The 20,757-nt window shown below is 40.1% G+C and overlaps 1 protein-coding gene across 5 annotated transcripts in view; it reads right to left on the bottom strand.

Annotated features, from left to right (window-relative positions):
- LOC126188144 (UDP-glycosyltransferase UGT5-like) overlaps positions 1-11,792 on the bottom strand; it is a 124,717-nt gene extending 112,925 nt beyond the window's left edge. For 2 of the 5 annotated variants that reach the window (XM_049929642.1, XM_049929644.1), the window contains exon 1: positions 11,587-11,792. The gene's annotated coding sequence lies outside the window, so the exon portion shown is untranslated. The remainder of the gene's footprint in view (positions 1-11,586) is intronic. The other 3 variants (XM_049929643.1, XM_049929640.1, XM_049929641.1) reach the window with 3 other exon arrangements.
- Between the last annotated feature and the right edge of the window lie 8,965 nt (positions 11,793-20,757).

Genomic DNA, 20,757 nt, shown 5'->3' with positions numbered 1-20,757 from the left:
TTTTAAATGTTCCCCCAGAATTGAGTTTGTGGAATTGCACTGCTTTTCCTATAGAGAAACCTTTGTGAAAGTCAAACTAAAATGTTGTTTAAAGGCTCAGTATTCAGTTACAAAGTTACTTTCTCAATTTTTTTGATAACATGAGGAGATGGAAGATGGATCTGTAACTGTAGTTCGCTTGGTTATCTCTACTTCTGGAACAGGATGTTACTGCATATTTCGGCCTCACAGGAAATATGTTTTGACACATTGACTGACTGCAAAGGTAGCTGGGGGGAGGGAGGCATCAAGTTCACACAAGATTTTAGTACTTTGGTTGAAGCACCAACATACTGAGAACAGTTATTGCTTTTCAGTGTCTTAATGATTTATGTTATGATCTCCTGCTTTCGAAAATTTATGGTTGCTGACTTGCAGTCAAGTAGGCATGTCTTCCAATTATGTGCGAGTCCGGTGTGAGAGGTACACAATTTGATGTAGTGATGACAGATGGTCCCAGGTTAAGCAGCTTCTTTTCTTCCATTTCATCTCAGTGTTTTGTATTCTTTTCTATGTTGCCTCTTATGAGTCACTGTGTGCCAGCTGTTTTCTACAAAAAGAAGTACCACACAGTGGACTAGTGATCTCCCAAAGGAATGGTCGAGAGCTGAGGACTTCCAGCTGGTAACATTAATATGACACATCTTCTTGTTAGCCTGAATTACATCTTAAACCATTTCCACTGGCATCCCACACATTGTTGCCCACTGTTACCTCAAACAATCCTTATGGCATGCGGACTACATGCCCTGCCCATGGTAACTGGTGTCTTAAAGCCAATGTTTCTCTATTGCCTCTTCAATGATGCTTTCATTTGAATGCATCTATCCTTCCATGTTACATACAGAATCTTCTTCAGGTATTGTTGATGATACTGTTCCAGCTTTTTTAGATAATATCTGTAACATATCCAGGACTTAGATCCATAAAATAGGGTGAGAATTACAGCTGAACTGTATACAAGGATCTTCAATGTAGCATTGACATCGTGGTTGTCAAATACTTGAGATCTTAGCCTGGAAAAGGATGCTCCACTACTGTTAATTCTGCACTGAATTTCTGAATCTGTATTTGCACTTGATGAGAGGATGCTGCCAACATAAGGAAGGGTGTTAACTACTTGAAGAGTCACTCTGCCAATGGTAATGCTGATATTTTTTTGTCCTTCCTGAGGTGCTGGTTGGTGAAACATCTATTTTTAACTGATGTTCAGTTTGAGGCCAATCTTTTTGTGTGCTGTGTAGAAGGCATTCAGGATTAACAATAGTCCTTCTTCAGACTGAGCTACAACTGCATTGCCACCAGCATAATGTACGTGTAAGTCAACTAATGCTGCACAAAATGTTAGAAATGGTTCAGATTAAACAGTTTCCCACCTATCCTGTATGTTAACTGTATTCCTGGAAGAAGATCATCTATGACAAACTGCATTATAGTGGCAACAAACAAGGAAAATAACATGAGGACAATCACACATCTTTGTTTGATATGGAATGACTCACTAGCAGAGTTTTTACCAATGACAGCTGCTGTCATATCTGTGTAGAGCAGTTTCAACAATGCAATCAATTTCTGTGAAAAACCATACAAAACTAAAATTTTCCATAAAGCTTCGCACGTTGTGGGATCAAATGCCTCTTTGAGGTCAAAAAAGGCAATGTAAAGAAGTCTGTTTTGTTCCCTGCATTTTTCCTGAAGCCGGAAAGCTGGAATTATTATATCTGTGGTTCCTTTAGGACTGAAACCACATGTAGTTCTATGTGGTAATTCCTCCACTAATGGCGTAGCAAGATTTGCAAGAATTTGAGTAACTAGCTATCCCAAACCAGGCCCCAGTGATATTCCATGAGAGTTATTGCAGTCTGTGTGACATCTTTACTTAAATATGGGAACCACCACATCATTTCTGTGATCAGTAGTCATTTCTTCAGTGTTTGAGATTTTAACAATCAGCTCATATACAGGTCTTATGAGTACCTCACCATCTTCTTTGAGAGCTTCCACTGGTATACCGCCAGGACAAATGTCCTTGATGTGCTTTGCTAGATTGACAGCACACTTAACTTCACATAATGCTGGTGGGGAGCCAAGTTGTTCTTTTATGGGTTTTAGTTCTATTATGGCATACCCTTGTTCATGAGCAGCTGATTTCTGATGCATAAGGTCTTCAAAATGTTCCTTCCCCCTATTCATGATACCCTTTTAGAAGGGTATGGTTATCACTGCACAAAAGTGGATTTCTACCAAAGATGCTTGAACCATATACTGCTTTTGTGGCTTGGAAGGACTGTCACATGTCTTTGTTTGCTAGATGTTGCAACTCTTTACCTTTGATGATCCACCATATATTCTTCAGTGCATGGATAGTTCTTTGTACTGATGTCTGGGCGAACTGGAAGGTTTCTTTCTTAGCGATGGGTTCATGCCCTTTCACAATGCTTGCAAGTCTTTCCTCTCCTCTGAGATCAGTGCTTCAATTTCTTCGTCATTTTCATGAAACCACTTCTCATGTTTCCTAGTTTTATATCCTAATGTTTTACAGACATCCATAATAGTGTTTTTCCAGTGTTGTGTTACACCATGATTACATTCCCTAGACAACATCTGATGAAGCTGTTTCCTGTTCTGTGAGACATATTCTAACTTACCAAACTTCTCACTATCAGATGTGTGTAGACAGTTATTTTGTTTACTCATGCGGGTGAACACTGACAAATGCATGCTGGATCTAGTAAGTCAGTCATCTTTCCAACAGGTGTTGGCTTCTGCCACCACTTTAATGATGAAAACATCATGTAGATCATCTTGCCGACAATGACATCACCAATGTGCAGTGCATCGATCTAGGGTGGGGCCATGATGTTTTGTTGTATATCTTTTTACAAAAGATGACATTGGTAATTGTTAATTCATGTTCAGGACATTTAGAGAGAAGTCTAATATCAGTGGAGTTTTCACTGTCAGCTCCCTTCTTGCCAGTGACACCATTTCATATTTTGTAGTCCTTGCACATCCAAGCATTAAAATCACCAAGAAAGATTATATTGTCTTGGTGATTGGTGTGTAATAGGATGTTATCCAGAACTGAACAGAATGTTTCTTTCATATCAGAGGATGCAGGAATCTGGATCACTAGGGCATACTGATCCCCATTAAGTTGAAGTCTCAATGTCATGATGTGTTTTTTGTGCCCAGATGGAAGCTCCAGCATGTCCTGAGAAGCTTATTCTTGATAGTAAAGCACACTCCATGTATTAAATGCTTCCAGAAGAAACTGTAGCCTGCATCTAGTTCATTCAGCTGACCTTCATCATCAAGACAGGTTACCTAGAGTGCTGGTATGTCAGTGTTATATCTTCTTAACTCTCTGCCCTTTGGCTCAGTTAGCATTCTTACACATCATGTTGTAAAAAAAAAAAAAAAAAAAAATTATTATTTGCTCAACTAAATATGCAATACTGCAAGTGGCTAATGGTTCTAGGCCTGCCCCTATATGAGGTGAGATGAGTGGATCCTAAATAGGACTACTCAATCGTAGATGCAGCTGCTGAATTGCTCCACAGCCACAACTCTAAGTGAGAAAACCGATCACACACCTACTGCCTACACGCCAAGCTATCACCAGAGCCTTCAGATATCACAGTCCTATCCCCTTTGCAACTTCTTGATCATCACAGGACTTTTGGAAGAAAGCCATTTTCTTGTTGGAAGACTGTTTTGCATTACATCTTTTAGCTTGAGATTGTTGCTGCAGCCCAACAAATATGCATTTTTCTATGACCAAGGAAGTATGTATTACCATCCAATATCCTTGACATCGATTTGTTGTTGGATCTTGGAATGTATTCTGAGGTGTCTTGAACAGAATGACCTCCTTAATGTCAACCAGTTTGGATTTCAAAAAACATTCATCATGCGGAACCCAACCCTCACTTTTCTCACGTGACATACTGAAAGCTTTGGATCAAGGCAACCAGGTAGATGCAGTGTTTCATGATTTCTGAAAAGATTGAGTACCACATCTATGCTTATTGTCAAAAGTATGATCATATGTGGTACCAACTGAAATTTGTGGCTGAATTGAGGACTTTTTGGTAGGAGGGACACAGCGTTTTACCTTGGATGGAGACACATCATCATACGTAGAAGTGTTTAGGGACCCTTTCTGTTCATGTTGTATATTAATGACCTTGCAGACAATATTATTAGTAAAACCAGTTTTTTCCCCCCAGGATGCAGTTATCCGTAATGACGTACTATCTAAGAGAAGCTGTAGAAATATTCACTCAGATCTGATAACATTTCAAAGTGGTGCAGAGACTGGTAACTTGCTCTAAATGTTCAGAAATGTAAAAGTTTGCACGTCACAAAATCAAAACAAAAACACAGTATCTTATAACATCAGTGAGTCACTGTTGGAGTGAGCTAACTCGTACAAATACCTGGGTGTGATACTTTGTAGGGATATGAAATGGAATGACCACATAGATTTACTAATAAGTTACCAGCAGCTGTTGTATTATGTCTTTCATATCTTGCTTACAATATATTTTTTGGAAACAAGCCAAAATTGCAGTTAGCTACAATTTGATTTCTTTAAATTATATTATTTGTTTTGGTAGTTACAGGGTGTTTCAAAAATGACCGGTATATTTGAAACGGTAATAAAAACTAAACGAGCAGCGATAGAAATACACCGTTTGTTGCAATATGCTTGGGACAACAGCACATTTTCAGGCAGACAAACTTTCGAAATCACAGTAGTTACAATTGTCAACAACAGATGGCGCTGCGGTCTGGGAAACTCTATAGTACGATATTTTCCACATATCCACCATGCGTAGCAATAATATGGCATAGTCTCTGAATGAAATTACCCGAAACCTTTGACAACGTGTCTGGCGGAATGGCTTCACATGCAGATGAGATGTACTGTTTCAGCTGTTCAATTGTTTCTGGATTCTGGCGGTACACCTGGTCTTTCAAGTGTCCCCACAGAAAGAAGTCACAGGGGTTCATGTCTGGCAAATAGGGAGGCCAATCCACGCCGCCTCCTGTATGTTTCAGATAGCCCAAAGCAATCACACGATCATCGAAATATTCATTCAGGAAATTAAAGACGTCGGCCGTGCGATGTGGCCGGGCACCATCTTGCATAAACCACGAGGTGTTCGCAGTGTCGTCTAAGGCAGTTTGTACCGCCACAAATTCACGAAGAATGTCCAGATAGCGTGATGCAGTAATCGTTTCGGATCTGAAAAATGGGCCGATGATTCCATTGGAAGAAATGGCGGCCCAGACCAGTACTTTTTGAGGATGCAGGGACGATGGGACTGCAACATGGGGCTTTTCGGTTCCCCATATGCGCCAGTTCTGTTTATTGACGAAGCCGTCCAGGTAAAAATAAGCTTCATCAGTAAACCAAATGCTGCTCACATGCATATCGCCGTCATCAATCCTGTGCACTATATCTTTAGCGAATGTCTCTCGTGCAGCAATGGTAGCGGCACTGAGGGGTTGCCGCGTTTGAATTTTGTATGGATAGAGGTGTAAACTCTGGCGCATGAGACGATACGTGGACGTTGGCGTCATTTGGACCGCAGCTGCAACACGGCGAACGGAAACCCGAGGCCGCTGTTGGATCACCTGCTGCACTAGCTGCGTGTTGTCCTCTGTGGTTGCCGTACTCGGTCGCCCTACCTTTCCAGCACGTTCATCCGTCACGTTCCCAGTCCGTTGAAATTTTTCAAACAGATCCTTTATTGTATCGCTTTTCGGTCCTTTGGTTACATTAAACCTCCGTTGAAAACTTCGTCTTGTTGCAACAACACTGTGTTGTAGGCGGTGGAATTCCAACACCAGAAAAATCCTCTGTTCTAAGGAAGAAACCATGTTGTCCACAGCACACTTGCACGTTGTGAACAGCACACGCTTACAGCAGAAAGACGACGTACAGAATGGCGCACCCACAGACTGCGTTGTCTTCTATATCTTTCACATCACTTGCAGCGCCATCTGTTGTTGAAAATTGTAACTACTGTAATTTCGAAAGTTTGTCAGCCTGAAAATGTACTGTTGTCCCAAGCATATTGCAACGAACGGTGTATTTCTATCGCTGCTCGTTTAGTTTTTATTGCCGTTTCAAATATACCGGTCCTTTTTGAAACACCCTGTATAATGCAACCACCAGTATAACATTTGGGCTATACTGTTTTCTTTTGATATCAAAAGCATTTCTCTTTAATTTAAAAAGCTTGTTACATCTACATGAAATTTATTAATGGTCAAGATAAACATTAAAGTAGGACTGGTTTCATATTATAAAAGTACTGTGCTGTCAGGAAATTATATATGTTCTTCATTGTCATCATTACATTCTACAACTATTGAGTTAGTATAGCTCCATTCTACACAAGCTGCATAAATATTCAAATGTTCAAAAATGTAAAATTTTGCACTTCACAAAATGAAGAAACATAGTATCCTCTGACTATAATATCGAGTCGCTGTCGGAATCAACCGACTCATACAACTACCTGGGTGTAACACTGTGGGCGTATGGAAGGGAAAGATCAGATAGGCTGAGTTGTAGGTAAACCAGGTGGTAGACTTTGGTTTATCGGTAGGACACTGGGGAAGTGTAATTACTCTATGAAGGCGATGGCTTACAAACTACTCCTGTGACTGGTTATAGAATACTGCCCAAGTGTGTGGGACCCATACCAAACAGGACTCACAGGAGATATTGAACATACACAGAGAAGGGCAGCACGAATGGCCACAGGTTTGTTTGATATGTGGGAGAGTGTTGCAGAGATGATGATGAAACTGAACTGGCAGACTCTTGAAGATAGATATAAACTATCCTGAGAAAATCTGGTAACAAAGTTTCATGAACCGGCCTTAAAAGGTGACTCTACAAATACACTATAACCCCCCTATGCATCACTCACATAGGGATCGTGAAGTTAAGATTTGAATAATTACAGCCCACACATTCAAACTATCATTCTTCCCACACTCCTTACATGAATGGAATGGGAGAAAACCCTAAGAACTGGTACAATGGGACATACCCCGTCACGAACTTCACAGTGGTTTGTAGAATATAGATGTAGATGTAGCAGCCAAACAAATGAATGGTGGGCTCCATGTGGTTCCCAAGTCGATTGGCTTAAGACAGTATTACTACTCAGGGAACATATTGGTTGAAAGCACTGATGATGGCTGTTAATCAGTTGAAATCAATTTGCAAAAGTGAATAAATAAAACATGATTTTGCGACTGGTTGCTGCATATTTGGCAGTTTTATGCCAAACAAATGGCGCAGCCTAAATGAAACAGCAGAATCTTTCTCATCTGTCACTTGGCGATGCAGATCACCAGCTTGCATGTATACTATATTCTGAACACTTCACACACACCTCTGTTTATGACTCATTCTGCAAGAGTGTGAGCCTATTGCCTTCAGGCTCTCAGAGTGCCACAGAAACCATGATGTCAGAAACATGTTTAGATATGGGACAGTTGAGTCTCGTGAGGCTTGCTCTACGACAAATGCTTCAAGAACTTGACAAGACCTGCATTCTGAATTACCATCCCTAATGCTAGGGGCAGTGCAGTGCAGCAAGGGACTGAACTGTAAAGATATTATCATAGTTGAATCCATAGTTTCTGGACTGCTACGTTGCAACAATGTTGCTGACTTTTACCCAACAGACTGGGTTGGAGGAGGGTAGTGAGTGACATAAAAATAATCTAAAAATGGTCAATACAAGTGTTGAATCAATGGTGTTCTGCACTGCTAGTCTGATTGCTAAAAGTCTCCATGATGTGTTACCCCTAGCAAAGAGATGAGGATGGGAATGGGAGGTTAATAACTGAAAGTGACTAATGTTTCATGTCAAAGCTGACTGGTAAGTGTTTATGACATTTCACCACAATGACAGGAGGAAAGGGAAACTACTACTACTACTAATAATAATAATAATAATAATAATAATAATAATAATAATAGCTATCAATGGCATACTGATTTTGAGTCAACAGCTCTCAAATCATATTGAAATTTAATCCCAAATTTGACTGAATGGAACTCTGCAGAGCCTTCTAGAAATTTTAAGAAAAATTTTCATCATGCCTTCATGTTTTGAGATATCATTAATCATTTTACATACATGCATACTCATGCATGCATTTACAAAATGGGGTAGGAGGTGTCATGATAAGATGCAGGTTATAAGCAGGTGAGGCTGATAGTAGCTCCACTTGTGCCACGAGCTATGCTGTGTCATACAACCTCTACCACCTTCCATATGGTAGGAAAATTAAAAATGTGGTACCATTATATAGACAAATTTTTATGTTGTAAAAGACTTTTACCTTATAATTTGTACACTACATTAATACTTTCAAATGCATGCAAGTAAAGGAACCTCATTTTATTTTACAATGTCTAAGATGGCACAACCAGACAGTGCCTCAAGTAGGAAGATAAACAATACAATTTTAAAAAGCTGTGTTCATGATCACTATCAGTTGTGAACATTTGCCATTTCAGGGAAATGCCAGAAAACTTTATATACATTTTTTTCTGAAGTAATATTTCCCCACACAGATGTTAAATAAAATTTCAACACTAGTCCTATTACATTTTACCATGGTAAGTTGGGGCCTTGACGAGAATAAGAAGCAGGAACAACATCTGCACAAACCAAACCCGCATCCTGGATATTAACTAGCAGGCCTAGTAAGCACACACCGACCCTCTGTCATGAAATCTCAACCACTTCGTAACTTACAGTGAAACTAAAATGAATTCCCCCAGCCTCCAACATGCTGTTGGTATATACTATATTACGCAGTCTGTCTGAACTATTTGTCATTTTGGGGCTGTTTATAACATGCAGCAATACTGAGCTGTGCATTTTTTACACAGGTAAATACGCCTACAAGAGATTAGAATGGGCTCAGAAATCTGTTCCAAAGTGGAAATGAACTTTCTCTTCAGTGCATGTACTTGATCAATTTCCGAAGATCTCAATAAAGCATTTTTTTCTGAATCTCTCATGAGACAGTACTGAACGTCACAAAGCATCCTTCTGCTCTAAGAATGTCTTGAGTTTCACTGATCTAAAGCATTTGTTAATTCAGAACAAATACTGGTATTGGTAAGCTTCAAGATTGTTACGATATTATGATTTATAGTTTGTTCAATACAACATAAAAGTTATTTGTGCAAGTGACTAAGTTCTTACCGTTATTCACTGAAGTTTGTGAACTATCTGTGCTTTCTCAAGCACTAACACAGTAAGATTAACAAGAAAGTTATCATTTAAAAAAAAAAAAAAAAAAGGTGAGGTCTCCTCAACTACAGATCATAGCTGTATAGCTGATGTGTTTCTCAATTATCAGTGTAATCAACATAAGCCCATCCATATTTATTGTCACATAATGGCTATATATGTATGTTATAAGAGCAAAACAAGAATCTAGTTAATGAATCTACATAGTTTTAGTGTGTGGAAAGAGTGCCTAGTATGATATTTTTTATCTTTTCTTCAATATCAAGTTATTTTCAGTGTTCTCCTTTATTTCAAATGGTAGGTAGCTGAAGGTAACTTAAACTGAAATATCTTATATTGTACTCCTGTGAAGCACCATTTTTCTGAAACAGATGGTTTCTTATGACTGTTTAAAGTAACAAAAAGTTTGATAGTATAATTTCCAGAGTTCACTCAGCCACCTCTATAGCAGAAAATATTGTTAACTCATATCTCACATTGAGGCAACAACTTAACATCTTTTGGTGATTGCTTCAGAGCAAGAAAATTATACACCACCTAGAATTATTCTTATACACACACAAAATATTTTTGCTTACTCAAGTTAGGTTTAAGACAGTAAAATTAACAGGAAAGTCAGTCTTTTCAAGAAAGTTATAGGATATGGCTGTTGTGTTTCTTAGTTATTAGTATTTCCCACATAACCACACCGATATTTATCATAAAGCAATTGTCTGTGTCATAAGAACATAGGTACTTGTTATTCAGATAACAGGGAATCTTTAGTTATTGAATTCACATAATCATACCAGTGGAAAGAGTGGATAGAAAGTTATGTTTTTAAATTTCTGTTTAATTGTCAGACAAATTGTCTCAGTCATTCTTTTTCTTTGTTTCAGAAATGACTGTTCCCCCAATGAAGCAGCTACTATTGACACTCAAATATTTTGCCTCTGGTGGTTTTTTCTGCCCAATGGAGACTGAATTGTTGCTGACAAAGGGACAACCAGCAGAATTATTAAAAGGACACTGGACAACATATGCACAAGACAGTTTTGTTAATTATTTGTTCTCTAATGTAATTAAGTGAAAATAAAACACACACATGTATATGGAACAATATACTTTTATTCTGAAATCATTTAATTTGTATTTTCTGATCCTAATTTTGAACTTTATGCTTTTTTCAACCAATACAATTCTTCCTTCTCTGGTTCTAGTCATGCTACTTTTCAAGCAGTGCCACCTACAACTCTGCTAATTTTTCCACATTTGAGAACTGGTACTTTCATTCTGAAAACAAAACTGACATGTTTAAGCTGAGATGACTGCAGAAAAGGAAGAACACAATGAATGTCATACCTCCAGTTACTTCACTTTCCCTCCCGTATTACATATAGCAGCTAAAGATGATTGCAAAAGTCAAAATTATGTATGAAACATTTACTGTTCCTCAAACATTTAGTGATATACAATAACAGCTTCCAGTTTGGATATGTGCCATAGGTACATTTCTAGCACAGGATTATAAAAAAGCTTATGATTATTTATTGTAAATGTTGGCATCTTATTCATCATATACATGCCCAATATAATTGTTAATAATCGCAACATAGAAACGAGATTTATATATGCCCAATATCTGCAAAACTGGATGCACAATGTTCAGAAATTTCAGCAAAGATACTTTCTGTAGAAACTCCTTGCTACTGTAACGAGTTTATCATTCTAAGACATAAATACAGTAGCATGTTAAACTAGTAAGACCTCTCAGGTCTGTCAGTCAACTCAATCTCAATTATGTCTGTGTTACAGTTGGAGACTCTGAAAAGACAAACTATTTCAAAACGTTACCGCATTTCACTGTTGCTTTTATAGAAGTCCCTATCGTACTTATGAGAAGTTGTTTATGAATGCAAACAGTTACATATTTTTCCCATACTTTATTCGGAAATCTAGAAAGATCTTTTACTGGTCAAACAACAAATACTCGATCCTTTAAGTAATTTTACGGTAGATCGTTAAAAACTGTTATACATGCGAACCTACAAAAGTAGTTAAATGTTTTGCACTAATACTTTCACCGAACGAGACGGCAGAAGTTTTCGTGTTTTCTACTACACTCTTGAACTCGTCTACAGTATCTATCAGCCTCAAAATATCCTCAAACGAACAATTATGCGATCTGGAACGCTAATCACGTAACACGTTAGATACGCAGACGACGACTGGAGTTAATACGAAATGACGTGTGCGAAAATACCTAGCGTGCTCTCCAGTTAACAACTTAACAGGACGGGAATGGAGAATAAAATGCTGTCCTACAAGGAGCTCTCCAATTTAACGCCTATTCCTCGGTCAGCTATCCCTGGATTTAACTCACGATTGTACAACTGACCCTTGAAGTTGTTCATTCTCTACACTTCACAACAGATCCTGTTCCACCAAGTCAAGAAAGCCCTGCGCGCCATCTACCCGTGAATCGATGTAAGCTTTGGACTTTACTAATTGACATTTCTCGCTGGCGAACCGTTCTGATCGTTTCAAGCAAAGCGTAGGCGGCGAAATATAAGGCACGTCATATCTTTTTCATGAGAAATTTACGCAGAAGGAAATAAGATGTATATATCCTGAGTATCGAACACAGATACTTTTTTTCTGTTTTTTGTTAATTTCAATCCACTGGTCGCAAGCTAGCAGTGCTACAGCTCAGCGATTAGCGATTCTAAAAATGTGGATAATATACCGACATATGGTTTAAAATGATACGGAGTGTTGTGATTTTTACGATGTTATGTTACTGTGTGATTTTCGTGATGATTTTCATTAAAATACAGTTGTTGCGTTCGAGATGTTTACAAAATACGAAGTGCTTATGTTTATTCCTGTGATAGCTTTATTCAAGTGATACTCAGACGCATAAATTCGACGTTATCTGGATATTTTGTACTCCGTTTGTGAAAAAATTGTAAAAACAAAAACATTCGTCATACAATCGGCACCGAACCAAGGAACTACGACCCAAGTGTCATAATGGCGGCTGGGAGTTTGGCGTCTCCTGTAATCCGATGCGTCTCGGAGGCCGTTGTGCGGGAGACAACTGTGTCCATGACGCAGTTGGGATTGTCGTGTGAGCTCCACGGTGTCCGCAGTTCCGGAGTCACCCCGTGTGTTGTGTCGGGCGGGCGTTCGGCCTGTCCTAGAGGGATGCAGCCTAATCTGCGCTGTCGGAGGAAGAGCGCTTCATCGTATGCGGCTCGCGAGTACGGCGCACCGCGAGCCGCTACTGCGCCCCTGGCCAGCAGGTGACGCCAACCCATGCCAGCGCTCAGCGCGGCTGCGAGCAATGTGGTAAGAGTGTCCAGGGTCCACCGCCACTCCTCGCTTGGCGCCCGCTGGCCATTACTGTCGCTCCCACCACGGCGCTGGGTGAAGACGGGGCTACTCGACCGCACAACAATTTTATCCTCGTCTAAAATCAAATTTTTTTTCAGCCAAGCCCAGCCAAGTCAACGCTCAGGGCTCTACATCTACGTACGTACTCTGCAAATCGTTGTGATTCACATGGCAGAGGGTACCATTTATTAGGGATTTTTCTCATTCCCTTCACGTACGAAGTGCAGGATGAATTATGGTTTAAACGCCTCTGTGCACGCTGTAACTAATCTTATCTTGTATCCCTACAGGACCGATATGTAGTACATTCCTAGGCTCATCATTTGAAGCAGGTTCTTGAGGCAGCGTGAGCAGGCTTTCTCAGGATAGTTTAAGTCTGTCTTCAAGAGTATTACAGCCCAGTTTCTCCAGCATCTCCGTGACATTCTTCCATGGACCAAAACAACCTGTGACCATCTGTACTGCCCTTCTCTGTATACATTCAGTGTCCCTCATTAATTCTACTTAGTATAGGTCTCATATAGGTCCCACGCTTTTGAGCGGTATTCTAAGATGGTTACATAAGTGATCTCACTCGTAGAATCAGTGCATTTCACCATAATTATACCAACAGACTAAAGCCCGCCATGTGTTTTGCCCATGAATGAGCCTTTGTGATCATTCCATTTCATATCCCTGGAAAGCATTGTATACAGGTATTTGTATGAGTTGACTGATTCCTACTGTGACTCATTAATATTATAGTCATAGGATACTTTTTTTTGTTCTGTGGAGTGCACAACTTTACATTTCTGAAAATTTAAAGCACGTTGCAACCGTTGCACCACTTTGAAATCTTATCAAGATCTGAATATTTGTGCAGCTTCTTTCAGACAGTACTTCATTATAGATAACGGCATCATCTGTTAAAAGTCTGATGTTACTATTAACAATGTCTGCTAGGTTACTAATATAAAACATGAACACCAAGAGTCCTTAAACTTTTCCCTGGGGCACACCCCAAGTTTCTTCTACATCTGTCAATGATTCCCCATACAAGATAACTTGCTGCATCATCCCTATCAAAAAATCCTCAGGCCAGTCACAAATTTCACTTGATACGGTACCCCACATTATCATACGAGGGTCAGTCAAAAAGTAATGCCTCCTATTTTTTTTTCTACGTTTAATTGTCAGGAAATTTAAATGCAATTACATAGGTTGAAAACCACAACATTGAGGATCATTTTGTCATTTTTCAATGTAATCTCCGCCCATCTCTACAGTTTTGGTCCATCTTTGAACAAGGGCATGTATCCCAGCACGGTAAAAATCACAGCTCTGCTTCCTAAGCCATTGACGCACGGATGTTTTGACAGCCTCCTCATCTTCAAAATGAATCCCACGATGAGCTTCTTTTAGTGGCCCGAACAGATGGAAGTCTGATGGTGCCAGGTCAGGGCTGTATGGGGGATGAGGCAAAACTTCCCATCCAATTTTGACAATCTCGTCAGAGGTGTGACGACTGGTGTGTGGTCTTGCATTGTCATGCAAAAGAAGAACATCTGCCATTGATTTTGTTGGGCGAACTCGCTGAAGACGTGCTTTAAGTTTGTTGAGGGTTGTGACGTATTGAACAGAATTTATTGTGCATCCCTGCTCCAAAAAATCAACCAGAATCACACCCTCTGTATCCCAGAAAACTGTTGCCATAACTTTCCCTGCCGATCGCACAGTTTTGAATTTTTTCTTCCTCGGTGAGCTTGTGTGACGCCACTCCATTGACTGCCTCTTTGATTCGGGTTCAAAAAAATGCACCCATGTTTCGTCCCCGGTCACAACTTTTTTCAGAAACTCATCTCCCTCCAAACGGAAGCGCTGCAAGTGTTGGGAGGCTATTGTTTTCCTTGCCTCTTTATTCTGATCGGTTAACATTCTTGGAACCCACCGTGCACAAACTTTTGAGTACCCCAATTGTTTAATAATCGTGATCACACTGCCTTTACTAAGAGAAATAATGCGACACACTTCATCTGCAGTCACCCGACGGTCACCACGAATGATGTCATCAACTTGCTGAATGTTGTGTGGAGTCACTGCACTCACCGGCCTGCCGCTCCGCTTTTCGTCAGTCAACGGTGTTTGCCCTTCAGCTTCCTTACAACGACGAACCCATCGTCTAACAGTGCTGACATCCACTGTCACAACACCATACACCTTCTTCAGTCTTTCATGAATGCGTATGGGCGTTTCACCTTCTGCATTCAAGAATTCAATCACACAACGCTATCTCAAACGAACATCGATGTCGGCCATCTTACAAACTTCTGCTGTGCTGCCACCTGTTGACACAGAAAGTTACTACTGCAGTGGATTGCAGAAGAAGGTTTGAGGAATGGCGCCAAATTCAAATTTTTCACTTAACTTAATTTCTTTAAGTAGAAAAAAAATGGGAGGCATTACTTTTTGACCGACCCTCGTACTTTTGACAACAGGTGTAGATGTGGTACTGTCAACTGGGGTGATTTTGACCTCCTGGGTGTAAAATTGACCCTGTGGGTCAATTTCATCCCTTTCTTTCCATTTCTGGGTAAACTTACATATCCTCCTGAAAATAAAAATTGCCATATAATACAATGGAATCTGTTGATTTGAATTCTCATACTTTCAAATAAAATTTAAAAAAATAATATACTTCAAAAAATGTGTATGCAAGTCCTACATGTCTGCTTACAATACCACTTGGGAAAAACTTTCTTGGCCCAGAAGAAATAGTTAATCCTTTAATCGTGTTCCGAAATGTTCAAAGTCTCCATGAGGGGACTGATGACCTCAGATGTTAAGTCCCATAGTGCTCAGAGCCATTTGAATCATTATAACCAGCTCTCCATGCTACTCTATCCTGTGCAAGCTTCATCATCTCTAAGTAACTACTGCAACCTGCATCCTTCTGAATCTGCTTAGTGTATTCATCTCTTGGTCTACCTTTACTATTTTTACCTTCCACGATACCCTCCAATACTAAATTGGTGATCCCTTGATGCCCAGAACATGTCTTACCAACTGGTCCCTTCTTTTAGTCAGGTTGTGTCACAATTTCCTCTTGCCACAGCCAGTCTACATTTTATATCCTCTCTACTTTGACCATCATCAGTTATTTTCCTCCCCAAATAGCAAAACTCCTTTACTACTTTAAGTGTCTCATTTCCTAATCTAATCCCCTCAGCATCACATGACTCCATTTGACTACATTCCATTATCCTCATTTTGCATTTGTTGATGTTCATCTTATATTCTCCTTTCAAGACACTGTCCATTCTGTTCAACTACTCTTCCAGGTCCTTTGCTGTCTCTGACAGAATTACAATGTCATCAGCAAAACCTCAAAGTTTTTATTTCTTCTCCACGGATTTTAATTCCTGCTCCAAATTTAGCTTTTATTTCCTTTACTGCTTGCTCAATATACAGATCGAATAACATCAGGGATAGGCTACAGCCCTGTCTCACTCCCTTCTGAGCCACTGCTTCCCTTTCATGCCCCTCTACTCTTATAAGCAGTGGCGTAACGTGAGGGGATACTTTGAGACTTAGTATTCGTGCTTAAAAATGATGCAATAGCTATTCATAACAAAAATAAAAACAACTTTCTACTAAGAGATCTAAATGTGCGAAGACATTAGTTTTGCAGCCCGCGCCGCACCCTGAGTATTGGTGTAATATGTCTGCTTGCAGGCTATGCGCAAATTGAGACGCGTATAGCGCGTGTGGCGCGACGCAGCGCAGCGCGCGTTTTTGTAACATCACGGGTTCAAATGGGACGCGCAAATTGCGACGCGACGCGACTGGGACGCGACACGCACCTGCGCCAGGTCGCGCGGCAAGTGGTTGAGGCAGTTTCTAGCGCCGCGCTTCGCGCGTGCCTCGCTAGCACCGTGGGAAATTTGAGGCGGGGAGCGGAAAAGTAGTCCGGCCATATGCTCACATCGGAACGGCACATATGAGGAGTGGTACTATTGGCCTTACGATAAATTTTGCCTTACTGTGTACTAAATTTTATTGCCTTTGGGTAGTGTTTCGTTTTTCGCCATTTAAACGCTCCATCTTTCTTCCTTAGTACATTATACTTTTCTGTTATTTATATCTGTATAGTTTTGTTTTTCTTCTGTCAAGAAAAATGCATATTTCAGTAACTGATGAGCCATTGGCCGCTGGAATTGTATCATATGCCTCCGCGATGTTTTTAGATCGCAAGACAGGACAGAGGGTAGTGAATAAGGAAGCAAGGAATATTATAAAATCATGTGATTAAGAATCAAGGTAGGAAAGTAAAACAAGGTTATCTTCTCGCTGCCTAGTATGCTGGTGTATCTGTACGATCTGTTACAAAAATTTAGAAAGGGATAATCTCGACAGGTGTGATCCCTTTGTGCTCCTGGTAAAAAGCGTCCAAGATCTGAAGTATAGAAGTCTCAGTGTGATTACTCTGATATGGATGTAATAATGCAACACGACACACAATACTACATGTATGTGAACATTACATTTCCACTGCAAGCTAGAAACAGTCGAAAAGCAGTCACAAATAACAATGTTTTAATTGGTTCACCGTGATGAGAAAAAGCACTTCAATTGTTGCATGCTCATTATCAGCATTAATAAACTAATTATACAACAGGCTACACAAATGAAGAAAATGGTCGGTTTTATGGCGAAAGTAGAAATATCCTAAAAGAGTGTTATGATTAGATATATTTAATTTGTTAAAATGTACTGCTGACAAACGCAGATCTACTTTCATGACAATGTTTTTCGAACTCCAACTCACAAGGCACAAACGGCTAGCTTGTGCATTCCTGTCGCGCACATTATTCTCCGCTGCTGACAATACACTGACCATTGTGTTGTGCGACAGATCAGTTGTTTAATTTTCTCAATAACAACTATTTTATTCGCGATCTCACATTGTCAGTTTGGCAATCCGTAGGTGAGTAACCAGTATCTGGCACGTGCCTATAATTCCGCCTGAAGGATCGCTCGTCGTTATTTTAATACTGCTCAGATCAAGAGAAGGAATAAAATCCTTTGGTAACTTTCCATTCCAGTCGCACAGTGTTAAAAATACGATGGATTACGTGGATTCCACCAAAATTCCAAAGGAATTGGCAATCTATTTTTGTGTTAGTTGTTAATCTTTCCTCATTCGAAGAAGTATCGCCGTTTGTGAGTAACGGCCACATTTCTCTTGGTGAATGGTTTAATTGTACTTACTTTGTCACAGTGTAATTTGCCAAACTCATCTCACAGCAACTATTGAGACTGAACTCCGAAACGGAGTGCCTCATTAAACAAGTAATTGGCAATCAAGGAGCTCAATAGCTTATGAAAAACCTCATTGTGTCGGTTTGCAGTAACATAAAAGGAGAAATTTCATATTTATTATTACCGGCCGCGGTGGCCGTGCGGTTCTGGCGCTGCAATCCGGAACCGCGGGACTGCTACGGTCGCAGGCTCGAATCCTGCCTCGGGCATGGGTGTGTGTGATGTCCTTAGGTTAGTTAGGTTTAAGTAGTTCTAAGTTCTGGGGGACTTATGGCCTAAGATGTTGAGTCGCATAGTGCTCAGAGCCGTTTGAACCATTTTTTTTTTCATGTTTATTTTCATACTAGGAAGCTCTTGTTTCGCTAGCTGTCGATAACTCTTAAAAAATTACAATCACTGGAGTAAAATAAATAAAATGGGAAGTATAAGTACTGATATATCGCCATAGATAAGAAAGTTCCGTGTGTTTAAGAACTAACAAAATACTCTCCTCCTTGAGTGCTATCATTCGCCAAACTTTTTCGATGTCTCGAGCGGTTTAGGAGATATGAGAGATTTTGCGAGTATTTCATTCTCGCGGGCGTGAGATCGGTAGTGAGCGCGCTGCATGGGATTCATTTTCTCGACATCGGAGGCAGATAGAGACCTCCTCCCAAATCTAAACAAAAATTGAGCATGTCAGCTAAATTTCATACGCAGCAATATATGGTGTAATACGCACCAAACGCAAAATGATAGCGACCCATAATTTTTGTTGCAAACTTTTTGAGTTTTGTGTAGTGTCTTACTAAAGTGTGTACATCACAATAATAATGGTCATTAGCGAGTTGATGGTCACTTCGCCACGAAGCTGACATATAACGCTACAAGTAAGGCAAAAATCATGTATTTTCAGTGAATAGTTTCTGTAAAATCGTTTGAGAAAGATAACAGATTGCGCGCGTTTCCGTTCTGTCAGCGTAGAGCGTCGCCAGTCGGCGCGTGCGAAGTATGGTGTACGCGTCGCAATATGCGCTGGACCTGCGCGACTCGTGCGGCACTTGCGTGTCGCGCTGTAGTGTCTTGTCACGTCACACGTGCTATACGCTTCTCAGTTTGCGCCTAGCCTCAGGCAGTGGTAGTATTGCCGTGCAATAAATTTTGCCTCACTCTTTACTACATTTTATTGCCTTTGGGTAGTGTTTCGTTTTTCGCCATTTAAACGCTCCGGCTCTCTTCGTTAGTACGTTATACTTTTCTGTTATTTATATCTGTATAGTTTTGTTTTGTTTTTCTTTTGTCAAGAAAAATGCATACTTCAGTAACTGGTGAGCCATTGGCCGCTGGAATTGTATCATACCCCTCCGCGATGTTTTCAGATCGCAAGAAGGGACAGAGTGTAGGAAGCAAGGAATATTATAAAATCATGTGATTAAGAATTAAGGCAGGAAAGTAAAACAAGGTTATCTTCTCACTGCCTAGTATGCTGGTGTATCTGTACGATCTGTTACAAAAATTTAGAAAGGGATAATCTCCACAGGTGTGATCCCTTTGTGCTCCTGGTAAAAAACGTCCAAGAACTCAAGTATAGAAGTCTCACTGTGATTACTCTGATATGGATGTAATAATGTAATATGACACACTGTACTACATGTATGTGAACATCACATTTCCGCAACAAGCTAGAAACAGTGGAAAATCAGTCACAAATAACAATGTTTTAATTGGTTTGGCGTGATGAGAGAAAGCATTTCAATTGTTGTATGCACATTATCAGCATTAATAAACTAATTATACAACAGGCTACACAAATGAAGAAAATGATCGGTATTATTACGAAAGTAGGAATATCCCAGAAGAATGTTATGCTTAGATATATTTAATTTGATGAACCCCCATGAACCATGGACCTTGCCTTGGTGGGGAGGCTTGCGTGCCTCAGCGATACAGATAGCCGTACCGTAGGTGCAACCACAACGGAGGGGTATCTGTTGAGAGGCCAGACAAACGTGTGGTCCCTGAAGAGGGGCAGCAGCGTTTTCAGTAGTTGCAGGGGCAACAGTCTGGATGATTGACTGATCTGGCCTTGTAACACTAACCAAAATGGCCTTGCTGTTGTGGTACTGCGAACGGCTGAAAGCAAGGGGAAACTACAGCCGTAATTTTTCCCGTGGGCATTCAGCTTTACTGTATGGTTAAATGATGATGGCGTCCTCTTGGGTAAAATATTGCGGAGGTAAAATAGTCCCCCATTCGGATCTCCGGGCCGGGACTACTCAAGAGGACGTAATTATCAGGAGATAGAAAACTGGCGTTCTACGGATCAGAGCGTGGAATGTCAGATCCCTTAATCGGGCAGGTAGGTTAGAACATTTAAAAAGGAAAATGGATAGGTTAAAGTTAGATATAGTGGGAATTAGTGAAGTTTGGTGGCAGGAGGAACAAGACTTTTGGTCAGGCGAATACAGGGTTATAAATATAAAATCAAATAGGGGTAATGCAGGAGTAGGTTTAATAATGAATAAAAAAATAGGAGTGCGGGTAAGCTACTACAAACAGCATAGTGAACGCATTATTGTAGCCAAGATAGACACGAAGCCCACGCCTACCACAGTAGTACAAGTTTATATGCCAACTAGCTCTGCAGATGACGAAGAAATTGAAGAAATGTATGATGAAATAAAAGAAATTATTCAGATAGCGAAGGGAGACGAAAATTTAATAGTCATGGGTGACAGGAATTCGATAGTAGGAAAAGGGA

This window comes from Schistocerca cancellata, chromosome 5, assembly GCF_023864275.1.
Source record: "Schistocerca cancellata isolate TAMUIC-IGC-003103 chromosome 5, iqSchCanc2.1, whole genome shotgun sequence".
Lineage (NCBI taxonomy): Eukaryota > Metazoa > Arthropoda > Insecta > Orthoptera > Acrididae > Schistocerca > Schistocerca cancellata.
This window is presented reverse-complemented; position numbering and strand designations above follow the sequence as displayed.